The sequence below is a fragment of the Crocuta crocuta genome, unplaced genomic scaffold, assembly GCF_008692635.1.
Source record: "Crocuta crocuta isolate KB4526 unplaced genomic scaffold, BGI_CrCroc_1.0 scaffold115, whole genome shotgun sequence".
Lineage (NCBI taxonomy): Eukaryota > Metazoa > Chordata > Mammalia > Carnivora > Hyaenidae > Crocuta > Crocuta crocuta.
The window spans coordinates 2,576,687-2,601,742 of NW_027530575.1; the positions used below are offsets into that span (position 1 = coordinate 2,576,687).

General features: G+C 32.3%; 1 pseudogene; it reads left to right on the forward strand.

Annotated features, from left to right (window-relative positions):
* Window positions 1-200: 200 nt before the first annotated feature.
* Window positions 201-25,056, forward strand: part of LOC144234622 (tRNA selenocysteine 1-associated protein 1 pseudogene) — a 50,543-nt pseudogene continuing 25,687 nt past the window's right edge.

Sequence of the window (25,056 nt, forward strand, 5' to 3'; positions counted from 1 at the left end):
CACAGGAGAACAGGGGTAGAGTGTATCATGCCAGTAAGGTCTTGGCTGGCCCACTGTGAGAGGGAAGCTGCAGGTTCCTGATACGCAGGCTGCCTGAGTTGGAGGGAGTGGGTTTGCAGAAAAGGGGGAGGAGTGGGATGTACAGTATTAGTTGGTTTATGTGGGTCTGCAGTTGAAGGAAACTTGGAGCTGAGTCCTGGATGGAATTGGCATGTCTACAGGAGACTGTAGGAGTGGAGCATGATATAAGCAAGTTAGATGGAAAGTGCTGGTACTGTGCTGGTTTCCTCAAGTGTCTTTATGTCTGTGTTGGGGATCACGAGAGGAAAATAGTGTTTGCCAGTGCCTTTGTTTCTGAGAAGTCTCCTAAAGATTCCTGCCCCTTCTACACATTCTCTGAGACTAGTAAATAAATGTTCTTCTTGCATAACCTAGGTGTTTTACAAACAGTTGCTTCTATGCTATGTCTCTGTGGAGTTGTTTGTTGTGCTGTCCAGATACTCTTAGTAAGGAAGACAAAAACTAGGAGATAGTGACCCTTGCAGCTTCTGCAACAAAGTGATGTTCAAGAAGCAGTACAGAGGGGCGCCTGGGTGGCTCGGTTAAGTGTACGACTTCGGCTCAGGTCATGATCTCACGGTTCATGGGTTTGAGTCCCACATCGGGCTCTGTTCTGACGGCTAGCTCAGAGCCTGGAGGCTGCTTCGGGTTCTGTGTCTCCCTCTCTCTCTGTGTCCCTCCCCTGCTCACACTGCACCCCTCTCTCTTTCTCAGAAATAAATTTAGAAAAAAAAAAAAAGAAGCAGTACAGAGTACTTGGAAAATATAGGAGAAAATAATAAAGGGGCATTCTTTATCAGCAGTACTTTCATTGAGTAAAAGTATTCAGTGAGTGGCTATGTGTTCCAGGAGCTGTTCTGATGTGGAAGTTAAAATCATAAGCCAAGTAGACCGTACCAATAAGCTATATGAAGCCATTAGGATGAACATGAGACACAAGAAACTCCAGTATTGAATTTGAATTTGAGAACAGGAATCCAGACCCTGAGAGCAAAGAGGGGAAGAGAATGAGAACTGATTCCCAAACTCAGGTTTGTTTGCTTATTTATTATAGTATTCAACACTTGCAGTTTAAAAAATAACCCTGGGGGAGGCTGTGTGGCTCAGTCGGTTAAGCGTCAACTTCATCTCAAGTCATGATCTCCTGGTTCGCAGGTTCGAACCTCGTGTCAGGCTCGAGCCCCATGTCGGGCTCTGTGCTGACTGCCAGCTCAGAGCCTGGAGCCTGTTTCAGTCTGTGTCTCCCTCTCTCTCTGACCCTCCCCTGCGCACGCTGTCTCTCTCTCTCAGAAATAAATAAAACATTAATTTTTTTTTAATTAAAAAGAAAATAACCCTGACTAAACATCATTGGCACCATTCTTCATGATGTACATCCACAAGGCCCATATACCCTAGAGAACTCTCAGTTGGTAAGTTCTTTTCTTTCTAAGCCAAAGAAAACAGAATGAGAACTCAAATTGAGGGATTCAGCCTTCAAGGATGTTTCCACTCGTAAGTATTTACTGTTTTCTTTTAGACCATTTAGTATTGATTTTCTCACAACCTTAATTTTCTTATTCTATATTGTTTTAAAATCCAATGTTCAGAATACAAGTAATGTAAAATTGTTCCTGAGTGTGTATTTTGTTGTTTTTGTTGTTTTACTATCTTCAAAGAAGTTCGGTAATTCTGCTTATTGTAAGGGAAAAGAAAAGCTCCCTGGAAAAGGGTTATATGCATTGCATACATCTAATGTCTGAGGAATGAGGACTGTCTTTTCACATTTTATGGTGCTTCTTATACAATTTATTATTTAATATTGTAAAAGTGGTCTATGACTTTATGTATTACTCAGAATTCCTTATTTTCATCCATTTAAACTCTTTATATTTCAATATTTTATATTTAATTCTTTAATGTACATGAAATGAGTGTTTGAGTATGGTGAATTTAGGGATGCAGTTTTGTTTTACTGTATTATATTCATAGTGACGATCATTATACAGCAACCTTTAGTTTTAAAAAGACCACCTTTTCACTGATATGGCGCCTCTCTGTGTAGATAGATCTGTTTCTAGTCTCTTCATTCTGCAGTATTGATCTATTTTCCAGCTCTCACTTAACTTCTATATAACCATGTCTTCTTTAGAATTTTCTTGGCCATTCTTAGAATTTTTTTTGTTTACTTATTTTTGAGAGAGAGAGAGAGAAAGAGACAGCATATGAGTAGGAGAGGGGCAGAGAGAGAGGGAGGCATGGTATCCAAAGCAGGCTCCAGGATCTGAGCTGTCAGCACAGAGTCCGATGCAGGGCTGAAACCCACCAACTGTGAGATCATGACCTGAGTCAAAGTTGGATGTTTAATCAACTGAGCCACCCAGGTGCCCCTTGACCATTCTTTATCATCCATTCTCCATCTGGATTTTAGATTAATTTTATTAATTTGCAAACTCACACCTAGAGGAAAACACAATTGCAATATTTCCAGAAATTAAGGTCTTCTAACTCTTTAGTTATGGAAAGGGAAGCAATTTAATACAAATGTGAATTTTAAGAACTTAATACAAACATAAATTTGGGATCAAATGCTGCCTTTTTACTCATGAACTCTGTACACTTTGATGAATCTCTTTACCTCTTGGAAGATTATTATCTTTATCGATAAAAATGGGACAATAATCATACCACGGAGTTGTCAAATTAAACAACTAACATATTAAAATATTTATACCTAGTAATCATTTAATAAATGTGGTATTAGTTTTTAAAGACATATTTACTTAATACATTATATTTTCCAGTACTCTAATACATACATATACATACACATTTTTAAGGAAGAAAAAATACAAGGGGTTTATTATTTAAACATGGAGTTTATAGGAGAAACTAGTTGAATATATGCATATTCAAATCACAGAAGTACATTTAAGTGTTGAATTGTAAAAAATTGGAAGGAAACAATAAGGAAAATACATTTGGTAATGAAGTAGTTTAGTGCAAGAATAGCATTTAACCTGAGACTTAAAGGCTGAATTTGTATAAAGCGGGTTCAGAATGTGTGTGGGGTATGGATGGGGGAGATGTGTTACAGGTAAAAGCATTCTAGAAAGTAAAACAGTATATAAAATCCTTGAGCCAAGAGAGAACTTACTATTTTACTAAATACATGCTAATAATGGAAGGGTTCTCTTATTTTTATTCCTATATTTTAAAATGTACATTTCTCCTTTACAAAAAACATGAGAATTACTTTTACTTTAGTTTTTTTTTTCTTTACCACATATCGTCTATATAATACTATTTCCTATTTCTGTATGGACTTTATAACTAACTTCTTATGAAACCTATATATTGTAATTGTCTTTAATTATAGAGTCCCATTTTCACATACTGATGGGAATGATCCTAGGTAGTATTCATCTTCATTAGTTCTTTCTAATGTATTTATAGCATCAGTATAAAATATAGCATATGTTATACATATCCACAATTACATATTATCATATATTATAATAACTATATATTATTTATTATAATTATATATCATTTTAAGGTAAACATAATTATAATTTGTAATTTATAACAGTGATTAGCAGTATAGGTTTTGCAGTGAGACTACCTGGGTTTAAATCCTACTTCTGCCATTTTAGTAGCTGTCTACTCTGGCAATTTCCAAAACTTGAATATGCTGTTTGTATTATTAAAATATATATTAATAATATAATGATAATGTCTAGCTATAGAATGATTGTGAAGTTTTAGGGAGTTACTGAGTGTAAGCAGTGACTTACACCTAATTAACACTGAAAAATTTTACCCATTGTATTCTTATGGACACTTGAAGTGATAAATGTCCTTGTCATTTTGAAAATAAAGCAAAATATTGAGTATCCTGAAATCAATAGACTGGAACTCTTAAATGCCCAGTTTTTGAAGCAGTAGGTTTCTTGTATAAGTTAACAAAAGCACTGTAACCAAAAGTTACCAAGATTTTATTGAAAACAACAAAAGCAACCTCATTTTCTAAATTGTAGTCTAAGGTGAAGAGAATTTTCTTCATCACTTTTATTAATTCGATTAGTTAAAATGCTAAATATCTACTAGGTGACATACCTTTAATGACTTTCATTTCTAAAATAAAATTGAAAAAGTAAACAAATACTTTTTTCATAATGATGACTCTCTTTGAATTAAAAGAATTTTAAGAAACGTGGGAAAATTCAAAATATTTGCCATATGAATGCAGTAGCATTGATTTAAAAATAAATTTTTCAAGATTCCGTGGTTATCAGCATTTACCAGTGTGAATTTATATAATGGATTAGGTTTCTCTTTCTTTTCTGATTAATAATCTATTTTCATGATTTTTCAAGAATAATCAATGATACATATAAGAACAAAAGGAATATTATAACTGATCTCAAATTTTATAAGTTTGACATTCATATAATTTTAAATTCTGGGATTTCACAAATCTTATTAAAGTTAGTGTTTACCTGTTAAATTCCCTTTACCCATAATTTGATCCATAAATGCTTTGCTATTTCTTGAGGGAATACTGCAAGCTGGCCATTATCTTACTTTCCTTAGCTTTTACATGTTTTTCTGTATAGCAGTGTTATTAACTTGTTTTTAATTTAATTGTATGTCTATCTCCTTAAATTTTGTATGTCATGTCTTCTAAAGCTAAAATTAAATAATAAAATTGTTGCTTCTAGTAATAGGAAGTATAGATTTCATAAATATAGAAACAAAATCTTCAGATGCACTGGATTCTAAATTTGGAGATCAATCAGATGCTTAGGTGAGCTAAAATAAATCAACAGCATGTTCAATTTTGAAGAAAAATAACATTAAAGAACAATATGTTTAGAAAACATTTTGTTGAAGATCATGTTTGAAAAGTGAAGTAATATATTGAAATTCTCTGTGAACAGAAACCATGCTTTACCAATGTCATATTTGGGTTCAACTTTCATGCATATTTGTGAACTGAATTACATGCAAAAATAAGAAAATACAATTCAACCTATCTGAGAGTCCCTTCTTAAAGGGAATTAAATGAAAAATATTTTGTATCTACTAGAAAGAAAGAAAAAAGCTGAAAAAATTAACAGGAACAAATAGCTGTCTTTCTTCATATTTCTTTTTGCCTTCATATACTAAAAAATAGGTGAAGATTTGTCGGATATGTGACTGAGCCCTATGACCCAGGGTGATTAACACAATGCTTAATCTATAAACTCCATTTCTAAACACCTCTGCTTTCTCTTGCCATTATCTTCCTGACAGCATCACAGATTTGATACTGTTCTAATGTGCTTTCATAATTAAAATAACTTTGCAAACACCTTTCTTCTTTTAGTACTTCATAACTTCTCTTTACCACACCCCACTGTCCCTTCATCTGACTTTTGAATGGATGACTTTATATTGCTTAATGCTTACATATTTCCAAAGGATTTGTAGTTAAAAAGAAATTCAAGTACACATTTTTCTCCATAGTAATAATTTTTGTAATGATAGTATATGTATTATAATAGATTTCTAGGACTACAATAAATATAAGGGATATTTTATTAACTGCAGATAATACTGATAAAAAGTATATTAACAATTATTTTTTCTCTATTTTATCCATACAATTATCAATAAATATTATTGCTTTAAATGTTTCAAGCAACACACAGTTATAATGAGTAAAACAAGTTAAATATTATTTTACTTTCAGACTTTCAACAATGTGATATTCTGATCTTTCAAAAATACATGAATTTTAATTTTGCTGATGTTTTTTATATAAATAAGAGATATCTGTAAAGTTGTATAAATTATCCGTCTATCCACCAATATATCCAAAATACCTTAATTTTCTCATAATAAATATTATATCTGATTTCATTTTTCTCCTTTATTTCCTTATTATATTTTTTTGTTATTTTCTATAGTTTATGATGTGCATTATTAAAGAATCATGGTCTGGCTTCCTAATAAAACACTGTATCTTAACTATGTTGGAATTAAAATTAACAACCTAAGAAAAAAAATTTCACAAGTAGTATAAAGCCATTTCTCCCCTCCCACCATTTGTGCTATTATTATTGATTTTACTTTGCATGTATTATAAACATTACAATAGAATGTTATTGTTCTTAGTCTACTTAATAACCACTTGAAGAGATTAAAATAATGAACAAATATTTTACATTTGCCCATATACTTAATATTCCCAGGTGTCTGCATTCCTTCATGTAGGCCCATCCAGTATCATTGTTCACCTGCATGAAATATTTCCTTTAATGTATATGGTAGTCCTAGTTTGCTCACAATGGTTTTTTGCAACTGAAAAAAAAGTTTTTATTTTGCTTTCATTCTTGAATTACAGTATTTCTCTCCTAGGTATAAGGTTTTGAGTTGTCAAATTTGCTGTCAGCCTATGTTTCTTTATCTCTAAAGCCTACTTTTAAGATTTTTTTTATCATTTATTTAAAAGTTTTTGATTATAATATGGTTTGGGGTACTTCTTTTCATCTTTTCCTTCCTTTGGATTAATTAAACTTTTTTTTTCTATATCTTGTATTTATTTTTCTTCTATTTTTGAACCATTTGTTGAACTTTTTTTCTATTTTTTATATTTATTTTCTAATATTTTTTTCTATTTCTTGTATTTTTTCTGTTTCTTGTATTATTGAACAAAATAGACATTCACTATTATGTGGAACAGGGGTAGTAAGAGTGGACATGCGTGCCTGGCTCTTGAACCCAAGGCACTTACTCGCTCACCATTGCTTATTGCATTAGCTATAGGTTCATTGTACATACCAGTTACTAGACCGAGAAAAATTTCCCTACTCCCAGCTTTCGCATAAGTGAGTGTTAAACTATTGACTGTTTTTGTCTATCAAGATGATCATATCCTCTTGTAATTTTCTCTGACAATATTAAGGGCTGCATAAATTGCTTTATGAGTGGTAAGCCACCCTCATTTCTGGAGACATTTTTTAAACATATTACTGGATTTAATTTGCTAATATGTTGTTAAGGATTTTATCTTGTATTCACAAGAGATATTTCTATAGTTTTCTTTTCCTATAATGTCTTTATTTTGGTTTTAGAGTAATACTGGCTTTATAAAAAGATTTGGGAAATATTACCTTATTTTATACTTTCTATAAAAAGATTTTATAGAATTAGTATTATTGGTACTATTTCATCTTATATGTTGGGTGAAATTTACTAGTTAAAACACGGGCATGTAGAAAAAAATGTAGAAATTTTTTTCTTTATTAGAATGAGTTTAGCTAATAATTCTTTTTAAGATATAGAGCTATTCAAGTTAGGTGTTTCTTCTTAATAAAGTATATGTAGTTTATGTTCATGAAATTTGTTCATTTCATCTACTATACCACATTTATGGACATAGAGTTGTTTGTGGTATTGCCTGCTTATTTATTAATGTCAGTGAGATCATTAGCAATTACTCATTTTTTAAAAAAAATGTATTGAAATGCATGTATAAAAATGTCCATCTTAACCATGGTTCAGCTATACATGGAACACCAGCATGGCTCAGTCAGTTGAATCCAACTCTGGGTATCGGCTCAGGTCATGATGTCATGGTCATCATATCAAGCCCCACATCAGTATTGAGCATAGAACCTGCTTGGGATTCTATGTCACTTTCTCTGTGCCCCTTCCTGCTCTCATATGTGCCTGCATGCTCACTTTCTCTCTCTCTCTCTCACTCTCACTCTCTTACTCTCTCAAAAAATAAATAAACATTAACCATGTTTAAGCATACATTTCAGTGGCATTAAGTAAATTCACTTTGTTGTGAAAGCATCACCAACATTCAGCGCTCTTCATTTTGCAAAAGTGAAACCCTATACCTATTAAACAACTTCCCATTTTCCTCTCCCCTCCATCCTTTGTAACCACCATGCTACTTTCTGTTCCTATGAATTTGACATTTGTTATCTCACATAAGTGGAATTATATAGTATTTTTCACTTTGTGAATTTCCATTATTTTAAATGTTCATAAGTTTTAAGGTCCATAATGTGGTCTGTCTTGGTAAATGTTCCAAATGTGCATGAGAAGAATCTGTATTCTATTGTTATTCAATAGAATATTTTATCGCTGTCAACCAGACCATGTTTATTGATAATACTGTTCATGTAATCTATACCCTTGTAGATTTTTTTTTTGCCTGCTTGAGGTATCAATTATTGGGAGAGTTATGTTGAATTTTCTTAACAATAATAAGGTTGTCTATTTCTCCTTTCAGTTCTATCAGTTTTTGCCTTACATGTTGATGCTTCATTGTTAGATGCATGTATGTTTAAGATTGTTATGTCTTCTCGGAGAATTGACTTCTTTATCATTAGCAATATACTTCTTTACTCTGATATTCTTTCTTGTTCTAAAGTCACTTTATCTGAAATTAATATAGCTTTTCCAATATTCTTTTGAATGGGGATAGCATGGTATATATTTCACTGTCTATTTCTTAACTGAGTCTCTATATTTAAAGATGTTTCTTGTAAACAGTATATAAGTGAGTGTACTTTTTTTTAATGTTTATCTATTTTTGAGAGACAGAGCATATCTGGGTGAGGGGCAGAGAGAGAAGGAGAGGGAGACACAGAAACCAAGGCAGACTCCAGGATCTGAGCTGTCAGCACAAAGCTGATGTGGGACTCAAATTCATGAACCATGAAATCATACCTGAACTGAAGTTGGATGCTTAACTGACTGAGCCACCCAGGTGCCCCGAGTCTTTACTTTTAAAATCCATTATGATAATATCTGTCTTTTAACTCATATTTACACCAGAATTATAGATGCAGTTGGATAAAAACTGTCATTTCTGTAACTGTTTTCAATTCATTGTACGTCTTATTTTCTACACCTCTTTTTCTGTGTACTCTGATTTTAATTAAGCATTTTATTTCATTCAACTTCATCTCTTCCTTCACATTTATAATTCTTAAAAAAAAGTAGTGTGTGTTTTAGGACTTACTATATAAATTTGGACATAAAGCCACTTCTACATAACACTGTACTGCTTCATTTGTAGTTTGGTTACTTTATGAGAGGTACCACTCTTATGTCTATTGTGTGTTTTTTAAGATTAATTTTATGACAAAATACAACACAATCACACTTGGATAGATGAAAGACTGAATTCTATGTTGAATATGGCTTCCAACCATAGAAGGCTACCACTCAGGTTCATACAGCAGTTTATTTTTTTATTACTTTTTTTATTATAGTTTATTGTCAAGTTGGTTTCCATATAACACCCAGTGCTCATTCCAACAAGTGCCCTCCTCCATGCCCGTCACCTATTTTCCCCTCAACCCAACCCCCCATCAACCCTCAGTTTGTTCTCAGTTTTAAGAATCTCTTACTGTTTGCCTCCCTCCCTCCCCTTAACTATTTTTTCTCCTTCCCCTCCCCTATGGTCTTCTGTTAATTTTCTCCTTTTCCCCATATGAGTGACAACATATGGTATCTGTCTTTCTCTTCCTGACTTATTTCACTTATCATAATCCCCTCCAGTTCCATCCACATTGCTACAAATGGCCAGATTTCATTCTTTCTCATTGCCATGTAGTATTCTATTATATATATAAACCATATCTTCTTGACCCATTCATCAGTTGATGGACATTTAGGTTTTTCCCAGGATTTGGCTATTGTTGAAAGTGCTGCTATGAACGTTGGGGTACATGTGTCCCTATGCATCAACACTCCTGTATCCCTTGGGTAAATTCCTAGCAGTGCTATTGCTGGGTCATAGGGAACAGTGTTAAGAGGGGACACAGCAGTTTATAAATATGTGTCACTAGCAAGCTTGTGCTGTAGAGGGCAGTATATACATACATGGCAGGAGGGGTAGGGTAGCTACATTTCACCAAGCTTTCTGAGGACTGGCTAATTTGAACCATTTCATGATCTCCAACGTAGAAGAGCTGTCTTAGTTCTTTAGTACCACGTCTCAAAAAATATAAGATACTAATCAGTGAGACAGCTGGCAAATGTGCATAGTGATCAAAAGAGTAGAAGCCTAATAAGGGAAGTGTTTGGAGTGGGGATTTAGCAAACTGTTTGGGAAGGAGAATTAAAAGTTTTTAACTATAACTTCAAATTTGGGTCATGACTGCACTTTTGAAATATTACATTACAATTGACACCTTGATGTCTCAACATAATTGATCACTTTTGAGCTTGATTATGTGGGGTTATTTTATTGGCCTGATTAGTAGAGGAGACTTCCAGAAAGTAGGGCATGATTGCCCTAAACATCATAGAAAACGTTGTATGACAGTAAAAGAGAAACCAAGTAGAAGCATGGTGTTCCTAACGGCTAGTTAGAAGCCAGCCTCCTCTCTTTGACTTTAATCAGGAAAAAAAGAAAAAAAAAGAAAAAAAAACAGTCACAACATGGGCCTTTAGTAATATTTTAGTTGAATTAGGAAATGTGTTAAAGATGTGGGTATTTATGATTTTTTTAGGATGGTAATTTAGGGTGTATTTATTTTACTACTAATAATGAATATTTGCCTTCTTATTTGTATTCATTATGTCTTTATATTTTATTTACATTATTGGCTCAATAATAGACTTTTATGGGTGTGACACACATTTTTTGTTTGAATAACCCATTGAAAATTGCATTAGTTACTTTTAAACTACCCATGCTTTAATATTGCAAACAAACTTCTTCCGCTGCTAACATTTGAATTAATATGATGCTCTTTTTTTCCTGCTTACATACTCAGCATTTCAAAAACAGTATATATTTCTCCTTTTCCACACATACATATATAATTTCTACCATTTCTTGTTTCCTTGTTTTTTTTTTTTTTATAAAAACCTTGTGAGATCTCTCAAAGTCTTCTGTTTCTATTTTGTCTAACTGTATTACATATATTTAAGGCCACGTTTCACTTACCTATAAGATCCTTCACCTTGTTTCCTGGGGACATACTTTCCAACCTATTCCTTTCCAACCTATTTGTAATTCTTGTATTTTATTCTTCCAGGAATACTCCTTTAGTCAGGTACTCCAATGATAAAAATTGTCAAAAGCTCTGTTTTGTATTTGTTTTTGTTTTGTAAATAATGTTCACTCTATTTATATAATCATTCAATGCATACATAATTTCAGTTTTGCATTGTATTTCTCACAATCGTGGATATTTACTGTTTACAAATGTAGAACAAATAAACACTTTGAATTGATGTATGCAACTCAATTTAGCATTTTATTGAACTATCTTTGTAAAAATATCTTCATATCCAACCCTGATTACTCCTTCTGAACCTTAAAACTAAACCACCAATTCTCATGTTTTCTTTCAAACCAGTATATTGCATCTACAGCATTTTTCTTCAGATATTTTCTAGAATGCCTTTCTGTCTTACTATATATAGTTGTTTATGTATTTTATATCTTCAGCCAATGTATATATTCTTCAGGGAGCAACTTCCAAATTTGATTAATGTTTATTTGCTCGCATCAGCCAACATAGTGCCTTAAAAACAAAAACAATTGGCACACAAAACACAAAACAATTTGTTTAATGTATTTATTGAAATCAACAAAGTTGGCAGCTTAAAATTATACCCTTTATTATTTACTAATTCTATGGATCAGAAAACCAGGCAAGCTCCACTGAGTCTCTGTTTAGGTTTCACAAGGCTGAGGTCAATGTGTTGGCTGGGTGGGAATTTTACATGGAGTGTCTGGAAAGAGTATGTTTCAAAAATCATTTAGATAGTTAGCAGAATTCACTATCTTAATGTATGTGACAGAGGTTTCAGTTTTCATGTTGCTGTTATCTACGGGCTACTCTCATCATCTAGAAGATATCTAAATTCTTCATCATATGTACTTAACAGCCCCCATATCTCCCATCTTCAAGCCAGCCACAGTATGTCAAATTCTCATGTTTTAATTCTCTCACTTCCCTTTTCCACTAACCGGGGAAAACTCTCTTCTCTTAATGGGTGTACCTTATTGCCTCAGGCCCACTGAGATAATCTTCTTATCTTAATTTCAGTTAATTTGACACCTCAATTACATCTGCAAAATCCCTTTACCATGGTACCTAGATTAATATTTGAATGAAAAATGAGCAAATAAATATTGTCAGTATATCCTTAGAATTATGCCTTTTGTAAAAAATAAAAAGAATCCCCATTATCAGCACAATCGGAATTGTCAATCCTTAACTATCAAGAATCTTCTGCACTGAATTTTAGGAAAATTTAAGGCAGCATGGTTGTAGTTCTCTATAATTTTCATAATAATGCATTCAATATTCAAAGTGTTTTATTAGAGTTTTACACTATAAATTCCATTATTTTTTTATTCAGCAAGAATTTTCAAAGCCTTTATATTTGACTTATGGACAACTGATAATTAACTAAAAGGAATAAATTTTTCTTTTCTTGGAAAGTATATTTGTAGGTTGTGAGAAATAATGGAATTCTTATTGCCAGGTGTGGTATATATTTAGTTTCTTTTTTATTTTTTTTTCTTGAATGTATGTAGCTTCTTTAATGAGGTGTTAGAAGTGGTATATGATTATCAGTAAAATAATTATAGAATTTTACTTAGTGCTGCCACATATAAAAATTCTTTAAACAAAGCTTTAAGAGAATTTTTTAAAATTATAGAATATAAAGAAGAGTTTAAATTAATTGTCCACCACCATATCATAGATAAATGCCATACTTAGGACTTGGAAACTGGGTCTTATTTTACATTCACTGCTCTTTCCACTGAGTAGCAACTATGAGGTATCACTTCTTATACTTATAAACTTATATGACATAAATAATTTTATTTCTTTGTAAGTCATGTCCCCAAGGCATGTGCTTTGGGTTAAATTCTCAATGGAACAGCAGCTATTTTAGTATACTTTTCTTCAATTTCTTCCTGCTAAAGTTACCTTAAAGTTGTGAAATATATTCTGCCCAGTTGTTATATGTTAAAATTTATATTTTTAAAACTAAATAAGTAACTTCCAATGAAATAAAGATAGATTATGTTTGATAGATGAAAGAGCAATTACATTTTAATTAGGTTACTGAGACTTTAAAAGAGAAAATGTTTTTTTTTAATTGTTTTTTAACATTTTTTCATTTTTGAGAACAGAGAGACACATAGTGCAAGCAGAGGAGAGACAGAAAGAAAGGGAGACATAGAATCTGAAGTAGGCTTCCCGAGCTCTGAGCTGTCAGCACAGAGCCCTATGTGGGACTCAAACTTACAAACCGTGAGATCATGACCTGAGCCAAAGTCGGACACTCAACCGACTGAGCCACCCAGGCACCCCAAAAGAAAATGCTTTTAAGACAATCAATATATGTATAAGGGAAATATTAGAGAACACTCGTGAAATATACAATTGATATTCTTCAGTATGGCTGAACTGTCTCTGCAGTATTTTAGTGTTTCAGTAATTTATAATTTGATCATCATTAGCACTGTTGATTCTATAACAACTACAAATCTCATGGCAAGAAATCTGATGCCAACTTATTTCTTACTTTCTCCAAAATTTAACACTATTTTTAAAATATTTCCTTTAGTGATTTTGGACACAGTGGAGTAAAAGTTTCTACTATATTTGAAAGTAATTTCAGTCTTCTAGCAGTATCTGAGTTTATCTCCCAGTCATTGTTTTCTCCTTGTTTTCCTAGGCAACAATACCACTAACTAGGTGCATCCTCAGAATATATCTCCCCAGTGACATTAGCTATTATAGATTTTTTCTCTTTTTTTTTTTTAGTAAAGTACACACACTTTTGCAAAATAACTAAGTGAATGCAATTGCCTTTTTGAAAGATAGTGCAGCTTATCTCCTGAGGTTTTTCACTTTAGTCTCTGACATCAGACGTCTCTCTAGTATACACTGCAACTTCACTCCATGAACCACGGAGAATTAAAATAAAGAGGAAAATAGCACAAAACATGCAAAATTCCTGGTTTATAATTTCAAGACATGTCAATATAATATTTATTATTTGGAAACAAATTTTCAGCCTTTTGAAAGTTATCTGTATGTAGGTTTTAAACAGCTTAAGTCATGCAATAAGTATTTAAAACCAGAATCATGATGGATATATGCTTTCTTCCAGTTGACTTTAAATCCTTAAGGTGACATTTAAACTACTAGTTTTATAATTATGTGTATAAGATAGGTTAACAGTTACAAAAATTCTCTCTCTCACTCTTTCTGTCAATTGCAAGTGGAAAAAATCAACTTGCTCATCTTTGTTAGCTCATAGTACATTGCACAATACCATTATTGGTCCTTGCAAGTTTCTGCTTTCATTTAATTATTTATTTACACATACTATTTCATCCATATCTCATTCATATTCTGTACCTCAGTAGCAAACTTTGGTTAAATGTATTTTTCTGACATGTGTATTTTTTATCTTTTTTTAAATTTTTTAACTTTATTTTTTATATAATTTATTTTCAAATTGGTTTCCATACAACACCCAGTGCGCATCCCAACAAGTACCCTCCTCAATGCCCAATACCCACTTTACCCTCTCCCCCAGCCCCCATCAACCCTCAGTTTGTTCTTATTTGAGTCTCTTATGGTTTGCCTCCTTCCGTCTCTTTAACTTTCTCTTTTCCCTTCCCCTCCCCCATGGTCTTCTGTTAAGATTTTTTTAAGATCCACATATAAGTGAAAACGTATGCCATCTCTATTTCTCTCCCTGACTTATTTCACTTAGCATAATACCCTCCAGTTCTGTCCACATTGCTACAAATGGCCAGATTTCATTCTTTCTCATTGCCAAATAGTATTCTACTGTATGTATAAACCACATCTTCTTGATCCATTCATCAGTTGATGGACATTTAGGCTCTTTCCATGTTTTGGCTATTGTTGAGAGTGCTGCAATGAACATTGCGGTACAGATGCCCCTATGCATCAGCACTCCTGTATCCCTTGGGTAAATTCCTAGCAGTGCTATTGCTGGGTCATACAGTAGTTTTATTTTTAATTTTTGAGGAACCACCACACTGTTTTCCAGAGTGGCTGCACCAGTTTACATTCCCACCAACAGTGTAAGAGGATGCCTGTTTCTTCACATCCTCACTAGCATCTGTAGTCTCCTGATATGTTCATTTTAACCACTCTAACTGGCATGAGGTGATATCTCAGTGTGGTTTTGATTTGTAGTTCCCTGATGAGGAGGGACACTGAGCATCATTTCATGCGTCTGTTGGCCATCTGGATGTCCTCTTTGGAAAAGTGTCTCTTCATGGCTTCTGGGTAGAATTCTTCACTGAATTATTTATTTTTCTGGTGTGGAGTTCGGTGAGTTCCTTATAGATTTTGGATCTATCCTTTTATCCAATACATGAATATTTTTTAAGTATAATTTATTGTCAAATTGGGTTACATACAGCACCCAGTGCTCATCCCAACAAGTGCCCCCTCAATGCCCATTACCCATTTTTCCCTATTTCCCACCTCCCTGTCCACCTTCAGTTTGTTCTCTGTATTTAAGAGTCTCTTGTGGTTTGCCTCCTTCCCTCTCTGTATCTATTTTTTCTCCCTCCCTTCCCCTGTGGTCTTCTGTTAAGTTTATCAAGATACACATATAAGTGAAAACATTTGATATCTGTCCTTCTCTGACTGAATTGTTTTACTCAGTGTAATACCTTCCAGTTCCATCCACATTGCTGCAAATGGCATGGTTTAATTCTTTCTCATTGCCAAGTAGTATTCCATTGTATATATAAACCACACCTTCTTTATCCATTCATAAGCAAACCACCTACATACACACTCATGCACACACACATTTCTTAATAATGTAGTTTAAATATTTACAGAAACAAATAAAAATACATATGTTGGTAGTGCTACGACCAAGCAATAGCACTACCAACATGTTATTTTTATTTGTTTCTGCAAATGTTTAAACTACATAATTTTATTAGGAAATATATGTGTGTGTGTGTGTGTGTGTGTGTGTATGTACAGTAGTTTGCTGATAAATGTTTAATGCTCTCAAGGGAAAAAAAGAAAGAATCCGTTTTCAGTGTTTACTGGTTTCTGTGGTGTAGATACAACACCCGTAGTTGGTTCAGGCTACCCGCAGATGTCTCTGAATGAAGGGTTGGTTAGTACTGTGCAATAACAAGGTTTATGTAGCATTTTATCACACATATATAAGTATATTTATATATGTAATTTATATAATATAAACTTATAAATTATATAATATGAATATAAATATTTCAAAAACAGAATTATTAATAATGTAGTAAAACATTTATTGATGAGATTTGAATATTTATCAGCTTTGGTTTAACATTGTTTAGTTATAAATGCATGTAGCTGAATTTTTGGTAGCAGCTATATTTAACAATTTTTTAGTAAATTCATGAAAATATCACAGTAACTCACAAAATTACATGAGCTGACTCAGTATACCACTGATCCTAAGATTAGAGAATTTTCCAGAAAGAGAAATTAGAGCTCATCTTATTTCTTTTTTATCTAGTGTAAGTAATAAAACAATTGTCTGGAAAATTCCAATCTGAGGAAAGTTGAGAGAGTTTCTGATTCATGTTATTAGCCATCCATGTTATTGGTCGAGGCATNTAATTTTATTCATATTTATTTTAATTGTTTTGTTTCTTTATATTTATTTCTTCTGTTCTAAGTCAGTGATGTTTTATCATCTTATAGTACATAGAATTAAAGAAAATGAATAATAAACTTCACACATAATCAACCTATATGAAAACATCAGTAACTAAAAGATAGAATTAAACTTAAATGCACAGATTTTTCCCAGGGATATAAATCCAAGATATAATAAGTGTGTCAAATATTTCTAAATTAGAGTATGTTATAAATAATCCCTACCAAAATTCTGGATATGGCTTTTTATTTCTTTTTTAAAACCAATGGTACTCTTAGCGCTGACAGACTATTTTGCTTAGATATTTTTATCATAATAATGAGATTGTAAATAAGGTACAAATTAAGGAAAGACAGTTTCATAATACACATTAAAATCTTTAAAATGTTATGAAATTGGATCAATAGTTCTACTTTTATGACTTTTTAAATAAAATAAAACTGTACTTGTAGATGTTCACATACTTTTAATTTATGAGGACATAATGAGAAACCTGCCAAGCAAATTGGAAATGATATGGGAAGTTTTTGTTTATTATATAAAGTCCTTTTTTAAAAATGAAAATTGTTTGTGTATCCATTAACACATTGTTATAACACTGTAACCACATGAGACTGTACTTGTTAGTACATGTTACTCTGTAAGTAAGAGTAGCCTATAAACATTCTTCTTTCTTACTTATATGTCTATGTTTACCTATATAACAAATAAAACCAACAAATTTTGTATTGTAATTAACACTGAGTTAACTATTATGGGTGATTTGTTTTCATTTTCTATATACAACTGCGTTTTTCAATGTTTCTGCAACTATACAAATACAACACATATAAATAAGAAAAATAATATTTCACTTAATTACCTATAGAACTATGTGATGATTAAGTATATTGGTAATAAAATCCATGAAATCTAATGGAGCACATTTGGAACCCTGGGTTTGAAAAATGTTTGGGGAAAATATCTGTATAAAACAAAGAAAATACTCATTCAGTTACTTGTTCTGCTATTCACAAGTTGTCTAAACTTAGATGAGTCATTTTATTAACATGAAAGAACTTGTGTAGGAATTTATGGAAGAATTTATATAATAATTACATTAAGAATTTAAATTTATATAAATGTGTATACACACAAATGCATACATGTTTAACATGTGTGTACACAAGGCGTGTGTGTGTGTGTATATATAACTAGATATATTAATTGTGTGATCTACTATATTCCCAAACTCTCCAAAGGAAGCTGCTTAACATGGAGTTCCCCATGGGAAGTCCTTGATGGCCATGTTTTATAGCACATTTGCCTTCATTTTGGTTACTGCTGCTAGGCCTTGTTCAGAAGTATGTATTGAACCAGTAGCTTGTCTTTAATAGGATTATGAACTGTGAAATAACTAGAGAATAAAGCACCTATATGCCAAAGTTAGAGAAGAAAAGATGCACAGTGAATCACCTTGTGAATAATATGGTCAATAAGGTGATAATGGCAAACCAAATTTAGGAGAAGACTGAAAATATGAGCAAACTGAGTAATAAACAAAGAAGATAAAAGTGAGCTAATGGGGTAGGAGGAATAAAGAGATGTATAGGAGTAAACATACGGAAAATGTATATGCCTATTAATGCCTATTACCCTACTACAGAGACAATGGCCTCTGATGTTAAGACCTCAGCAATTCCTTGCCTACAGAACGTAGTGCAAGTAACATTGAGCATGTCTCGTTTGTCCCAGGATTCTGAGGATGAGATTGATATAGTAACCAATTTCATTTATTGGTCCATTTATGTCTTTATATCTTTTTGTTCTGATACTATTAGCAGACTTTACAAAGCCAAGAGGACCTGACTCATTGCCATTGTTGCTGCTTCCTCCAGACTGCCTGATGTAACCGCTCACAAGTGATATATAAGAAATATGTCAAAATGAGTTTATAGCTTTGGGTAAATTCAACATCTGCTTTATCCATATTGAGAAGTGGATGATTGTTGGGAACACATCTTGAAATTGTCTGTATGTGATTCTTTCTAGATGCCTCGTTTCTCCAAGCAGAATATCCTATATGGCAATCTCTGTGTCTTAACTCCAAATGGTGCCATCACAGGTAGGCAAGAATTTAATGTTCTAACCCCTTAATAAAGTTCTAATTAAATATTATCACTTGGACATTAGATTCATAGGAGTGAATCTTATAGAGTTTTTGAGCTGAGCAAACTGAAGATCAACTTAGGGATTGTACTCTTTCCATACCTCTCTCTGCTGGTAGGCATAAAACCCTCTTTTTATCATTTTGCCCGGGCAACATTGAGCTCAGTCTCTACTTCCTGTTACCATAAGAGTAAAAAATCAAGTAAGATACATGGCTTACACTCTTTTCTACCTTGTTTGAAATAGAAGCTCAAATCTACATGTGACATTCATTGCATTATATCATGTTGGAAATACGAATAGTGATTTTTTTTCCCTCTCTAATTATTAATTCAGTAGAAGTGCTAAAGACTGGAGAGAGAATAAAAAAAAGAAATAAAAATGAAAAAGAATGGCCTTTTATGAAATAAGCATTCATACATTTATTTAACAAATAGTTGAGTAGCATTATGTTTATTAAAATAAATATATTTGATCCATAATGTAATTATTAGAAGCATTAAAAATTTTACATGACAAATTTAATTTTGAAAAAAGTCTAATACAAAATAAATAAAATGTTAAAAACTTAATAGAGATAAAATAATATAAATTTATTAATCATAAGTTATTAAGCACAGATCAAAGTTGTGATCATGGAAGCTTTAGAAGGAAAAAATTTAATGGAACATAATCCATAAACAAAAGTTTAAATTAAAGTACATTTCACAATTTAAAAATAACTAAGATCATAAATTAACATGGCTAACTATTTTAAGTTTATTAACAAAATGATGACTCGTAAAACCTTATTTTTTATCAAACACAAAAAGACTAGAAACCATTCTTTATGCTTATAAGAAAAAATATTTTTTCACAGTGTTAAAATTGGTATAGCTTTAACAATCAGTACGAGAAAGCAGTGACATGTTACCTAAAAACAAACATGTTCTAGAGACAGAATAAGTCAAAATTGCTGTGTCCAGATAAGTTACTCTCCAGATGTGAAGATCACAAAGTGGCAAATAAAGTAAAATATAATATTTATGTATTCTTTTTGAATAAAGGACTAAAGCTTAGTACTATCACTGGAATATTTAGGAAGTAGTCAGTGTGCTCAGAAAACAAAAGGGAGGCAGAGGGGAATTGCTCAAAGTGCCAACTCAACGCACTTTGTGAACGGGATCCCTGTGAATGAGATCCTAGACTGAAAAATATTAAGGGTGCTAGGTTGTTACACATACTCAAAGTATAATATTACTTAAAACAAAATCTTATTATATTTTCCTTTCAAATGTTCTTTTTTTCCAAAACTTTATTATTTTATCATTTGCAATATTAAATTTGGCCTTAATTAAATGAAATAAAACACTGCCTACATTTTCTAATTAAAATCATCTCATTCTGTCTACAGAAGATGATATTACTCTCCTCATTTTTTGTTGTATCTTAAGTTTTTGAAACTTTAATTTTTCCCATCATTAAATTTTACCTAAAAAGTAAATATAGATTTGAAATTTTTGAAGTCTTTGAATAAATCTGACAACCAAAATTATATTGCATTAAAATTTTCTGTTTATTCAACAAATAATTATTGTCATGTTTTGCACCATTTCTTAAATGCATTATAGTTTAGTGAAAATCCTAGATTTTCTTTATTTCACTAAAATCTGTTACACTAAATACTCTAAGTAAATGGGATGTAGATCCAGAACTGAATTCTTTTTTTATGATAGAGAAATTTGGCTTGTAAAATCATGTACTGTAAAGGAACTAACTTTTGTTTCATTAATTTCACTCAGCGATTTACTCACATAAGTGATTAAGATTTTTTTGCTGTGTTGAATATGTGTAAATCCCAAGTCTAATGATTCATTAAACAAGTAGATATATGTAACTATATGCAGGTTATGAAAAGAGAATTACCCAGGATCATAAACACCTGGAGTTTGAACCAGTTGTTTGCCATTGATATACATTATTAACAGGAGACAAATTCATAGTTTATCATTAAGGAGGCTTTGGTGCTAAGCCCCGAGGATCCCTTTGGCACTCCTAGGCCTATTTTCACTTGGTCTCATCATAATTTTATTCAATTAGTGTTTACACCGCTAAAGTGAGAACAGAAAACAAAATAGATGCCCAAGTATAATTTTGCTTTTAAGGGAATCAGGCTTCAGTGCCTCCATCCTTCCTAAGGTGTGACCTCATCTCAGTTGCAGCTAGAGAAAGGGGGATTTAAAAGAAGGCAAAGGAGTTAACAAGAGTCTTAAAAAATAGATCCTTTTCATGACACTGAAACCACTATGCACCACTAAAAATAAAACCAAAAAAAGTTAAATTATAGATCAATACACATAGGTGAAATCTTAAGTAAAATATCAACTCATTTTCTATATTTAGCACACAAAGAGACTGGGAGATTAAAAAATAGACTAGGAACTAAAGATCTAAAATGATTTGTCTTAAATACGTTAGCCTAGCTGAGATGCACCTTGGTAATGGGCTAAAAGCATGAATTCTGGAACTAGAATACAGGTTTGATTTCTGGCTCTTTCACTGTGCCTGCAGACCTGCTATGGGAGTTATTTAATGTCCTTTGATGCCTATTTTTTCATCTTTGAAATCATTATCTACCTCATGGGCTTGTTATAAAGATTAAATGAATTAATATTTTCAGAACTTAGAATTCTGCCTAGACATTATAAACATAGAAAAGCTTGCAAAATAAATTTATAATAATATGTATATTGTATACATGTACATACATTTATTTAATGTATATAGTCTGTCAAATATGTGAATCATAATACATTAATCGTTTTTCCTTTGCTAAGCAAGAGTGTTTGGAATGATAGGTAAAACTAGAGTAAACACTAATCAAAATCATATTAAAATAGTTTACTACTATAACACAGAAATTGAACTTTGTAATTTTGGATAAAACTAGAAGGACACATAGCACAGAAAAATGTATGTAGTCATCCCTGGAAAAACAAAAAGAAAGCTCTTTTAACTAATGAGTTCAGTGAATGAATATGCAGAATTAAGCCTAATTCAACAATTATCTTAAGAATTTTTGAAAAACTAAATAAATGTTTATAGAACTACCAAGAAAGAACTGAATAAGCAAATTTTGTTTAGAATAATAATTTTATTTATATTATAATAATATAAATAAATAATATTTATGATAGCTTTCTAGTAAAAATTTACAAAGGGTTTGGCTCTTCCTTAGACATAATACAAATAGTTATTAAAGGCATAAGTAGAAACAAATGTTTTGTCATTCCAAAATGATATTTATTCAGAATATAAATTTTAAAAATTAAATTCAAATGAAATTTATTCCCTTTTATAATTATCAACTAAAAAGCAAAGAATCACATAAAACTTGTTGCAAAATTAAGTAAGTTCCAGGGAAAAGATAGGTCTATCTGCTTAAATAGTTACATATTCATAGAACAATCCATGTCCTATGAATTAGTAAGTGTTATGTATATATCATTTTAAATAAACTGCCTATATTGTGGCAAAGGAACTCTGATCTAAGCACTTTATTCTCTCTACCAAATTCTTAAAAATGATCAAAATTTAATATCAACAATATAAACCATGGTAAGAATCCATTCACAAAACAGAAGATTCAATTGCATTTTGCAATTATATAGTGTAGGCTAAGTCTGGGTTAATTTAAGTGCTAATGGAACCATGACTAACTAGATATGAGGACCATACCAATACAGAATAAAGTTAGAATGCATAAGCCAATCCATACTCACTCAGAGAGACATAGAAGATAATGCTGTCGAAAAAGAGGAATGATGCTGTGTGTGAGGACCATGACCAATACAGAATAAAGTTAGGATGCATAAGCCAATCCATGCTCAGAGAGACAGAGATAGAAGATAATCCTGTCCAAGAAGAGGAAGGATGTTGTGTGTGATAGGATAGCTGCACCTTAAAGTCCAAAGAATGGAAAAGCCAATGGTATTCTCATGTGTTTGCATGCGGATATTTTGTTGAAAATTAGTTGACCATGTACACATTGGTTTCTTTCTAGGTTTTCTATTCTTTTTTTTTTTAATGTTTTATTTATTTCTGAGAGAGAGAGGGAGACACAGAATCTGAAACAGGCTCCAGGCTCTAAGCTAGCTGTCAGCACAGAGCTTGACATCGGGCTCGAACCCACGAACCATGAGATCATGACCTGAGCTGAACTCAGCCGCCCAACCAACTGAGCAACCTAGGCACCCCTCTAGGTTTTCTATTCTGCTCCCTTGATCTGTGTGTCTCATTTTATACCAATACCTACTGTTTTACTTGCTATAGCCCTAATTATAATTTGAAATCATTAAGTGTGATGCTTCCAGTGTTGCTCTTTCTCAATACTGCTTTGGTTATTCTGAGTCTTTTGTGAGTGCAGACAATTTTAGAACTTCTTTCTTTCATTCATTTCATTTCTTTTTCTTTCATGAATATCGTGTAATTTTCACTGTATAGATCTTTCACCTCTTTGGTTACTGTTATTCCTAAGTATTGTATTCGTTTTAATGTTATTGTAAATGGAATTGTTTTCTTATTTCTCTTTCTTATAGTTCATTGTTGGTATAAAGAAACACAAATATTTCTTGTATATTGGTATTGTATCCTGTGATGTTACTAAATTTATATATATGTTCTAATAATTTTCTGGTAGAGTCTTTAGTTTTTCTCTATATAATATTTCTATATATAATATCATGTCATCTGCAAAGAGAGGTGATTTTACTTTCCAGTTTGAATGCCTTATATTTCTTTTTCTGGCCTAATCACTCAAGCTAGGACTTCTAGCTTATGTTAATAAAACTGATGAGAGTGAGAATAATTGTTTTGTTCCTGATCTTGAAATGTTTTCATCGTTGAGTGTGATGTTAGTTGTGGCTTATCATATATGGCTTTTATTATCTTAAGGTATGTACCTTCTATTCCCTATTTTTTGAGCATTTTTATCGAAAAGATGTTAAATTTTATCAAATGCTTTTTCTACATCTATTGAGGTTGTCATATGGTTTCTATTACTCATTTTTTAATGTGGTGTATCACATGTATTTGCTTGATTATGTTGAAACATCCTTGTATCTGTAGAATAAATCCCACCTAATCATGGTGCATGATGCTTTTAATGTACTGTTGAGTTAGGTTTGCTAGTATTTTGTTTTGTTGGGAAATTTTTGCATCTATGTTCATCAGGGATATTGGCCTGTAATTTTCTTTTTCTCTCTTTTTATTTTATTTTATTATTTTATTTTATTTTATTTTATTTTATTTATTTTATTTTATTTGTTTGTCGTATCCTGGTCTGAATTTTCTTAAAGTGGAATGCTAACCTCACTAAATGTGTTGGAAGAACTCCCACCTCTTCCGTTTTTTGGAGAAGTTTTTAAAGGATTGACATTAATTCTTTTGTTTTTCTTAATTTTTTTCAATGTTTATTATTCATTTTTGAGAGAGACAGAGCCTGATATGGGGCTCAAATTCACAAACCAGGAGATCCTGACCTGAACCAATGTCAGACACTCAACTGACTGAGCCACCCAGGAAGCCTGCATTAATTCTTCTTTAACTGTTTGGTAGACTTCACTGATGAAAGTTTCTGTTCTGGATGATCTATCTATTGTTGACAGTGTCCATTGGCTTCCCTGGGTTCCAGGGAAGGTCACAGCTATTCCCTAGGTGTATGTTAAATTAGTAGCTGGCTTCACACAGTAGCTTGTAAAGTATGCAGTTAGACCTCATTCAGGAAAAGACTCGAAGAGTGTGTTTGTGCCTATCCCTGCTACACTAAACCCCAGGGAAGGGGCAGTCACAACAAGGCCTTCCTTGCTCTCTAAGAACTGCTTCTTGTTTGCTATTGTCTCATGTGTCTCATGTATGCAAGCCCCATTGGCTTTCAGAGCAAAGTGTTTTGGGGACCTGTTCCTCAGATGAAAGTCTCAAATTTTGGGTGATAGATGTATGTTCCAGATGTTTTGCTCCTCAGAGAAAAACTGGGAGTTGGTGGTTTCTGATTATATGACACTGAGGTATTTATGGCAAGAGTGTGTTTCAACCATTCTTACCCATATGAAAGTTGATATTTTCCCAATTGCCCGATGTGTAGGAGTCACTTAGAGAGTAGATTTCCTTCAGAGGGAATTGCTCCAT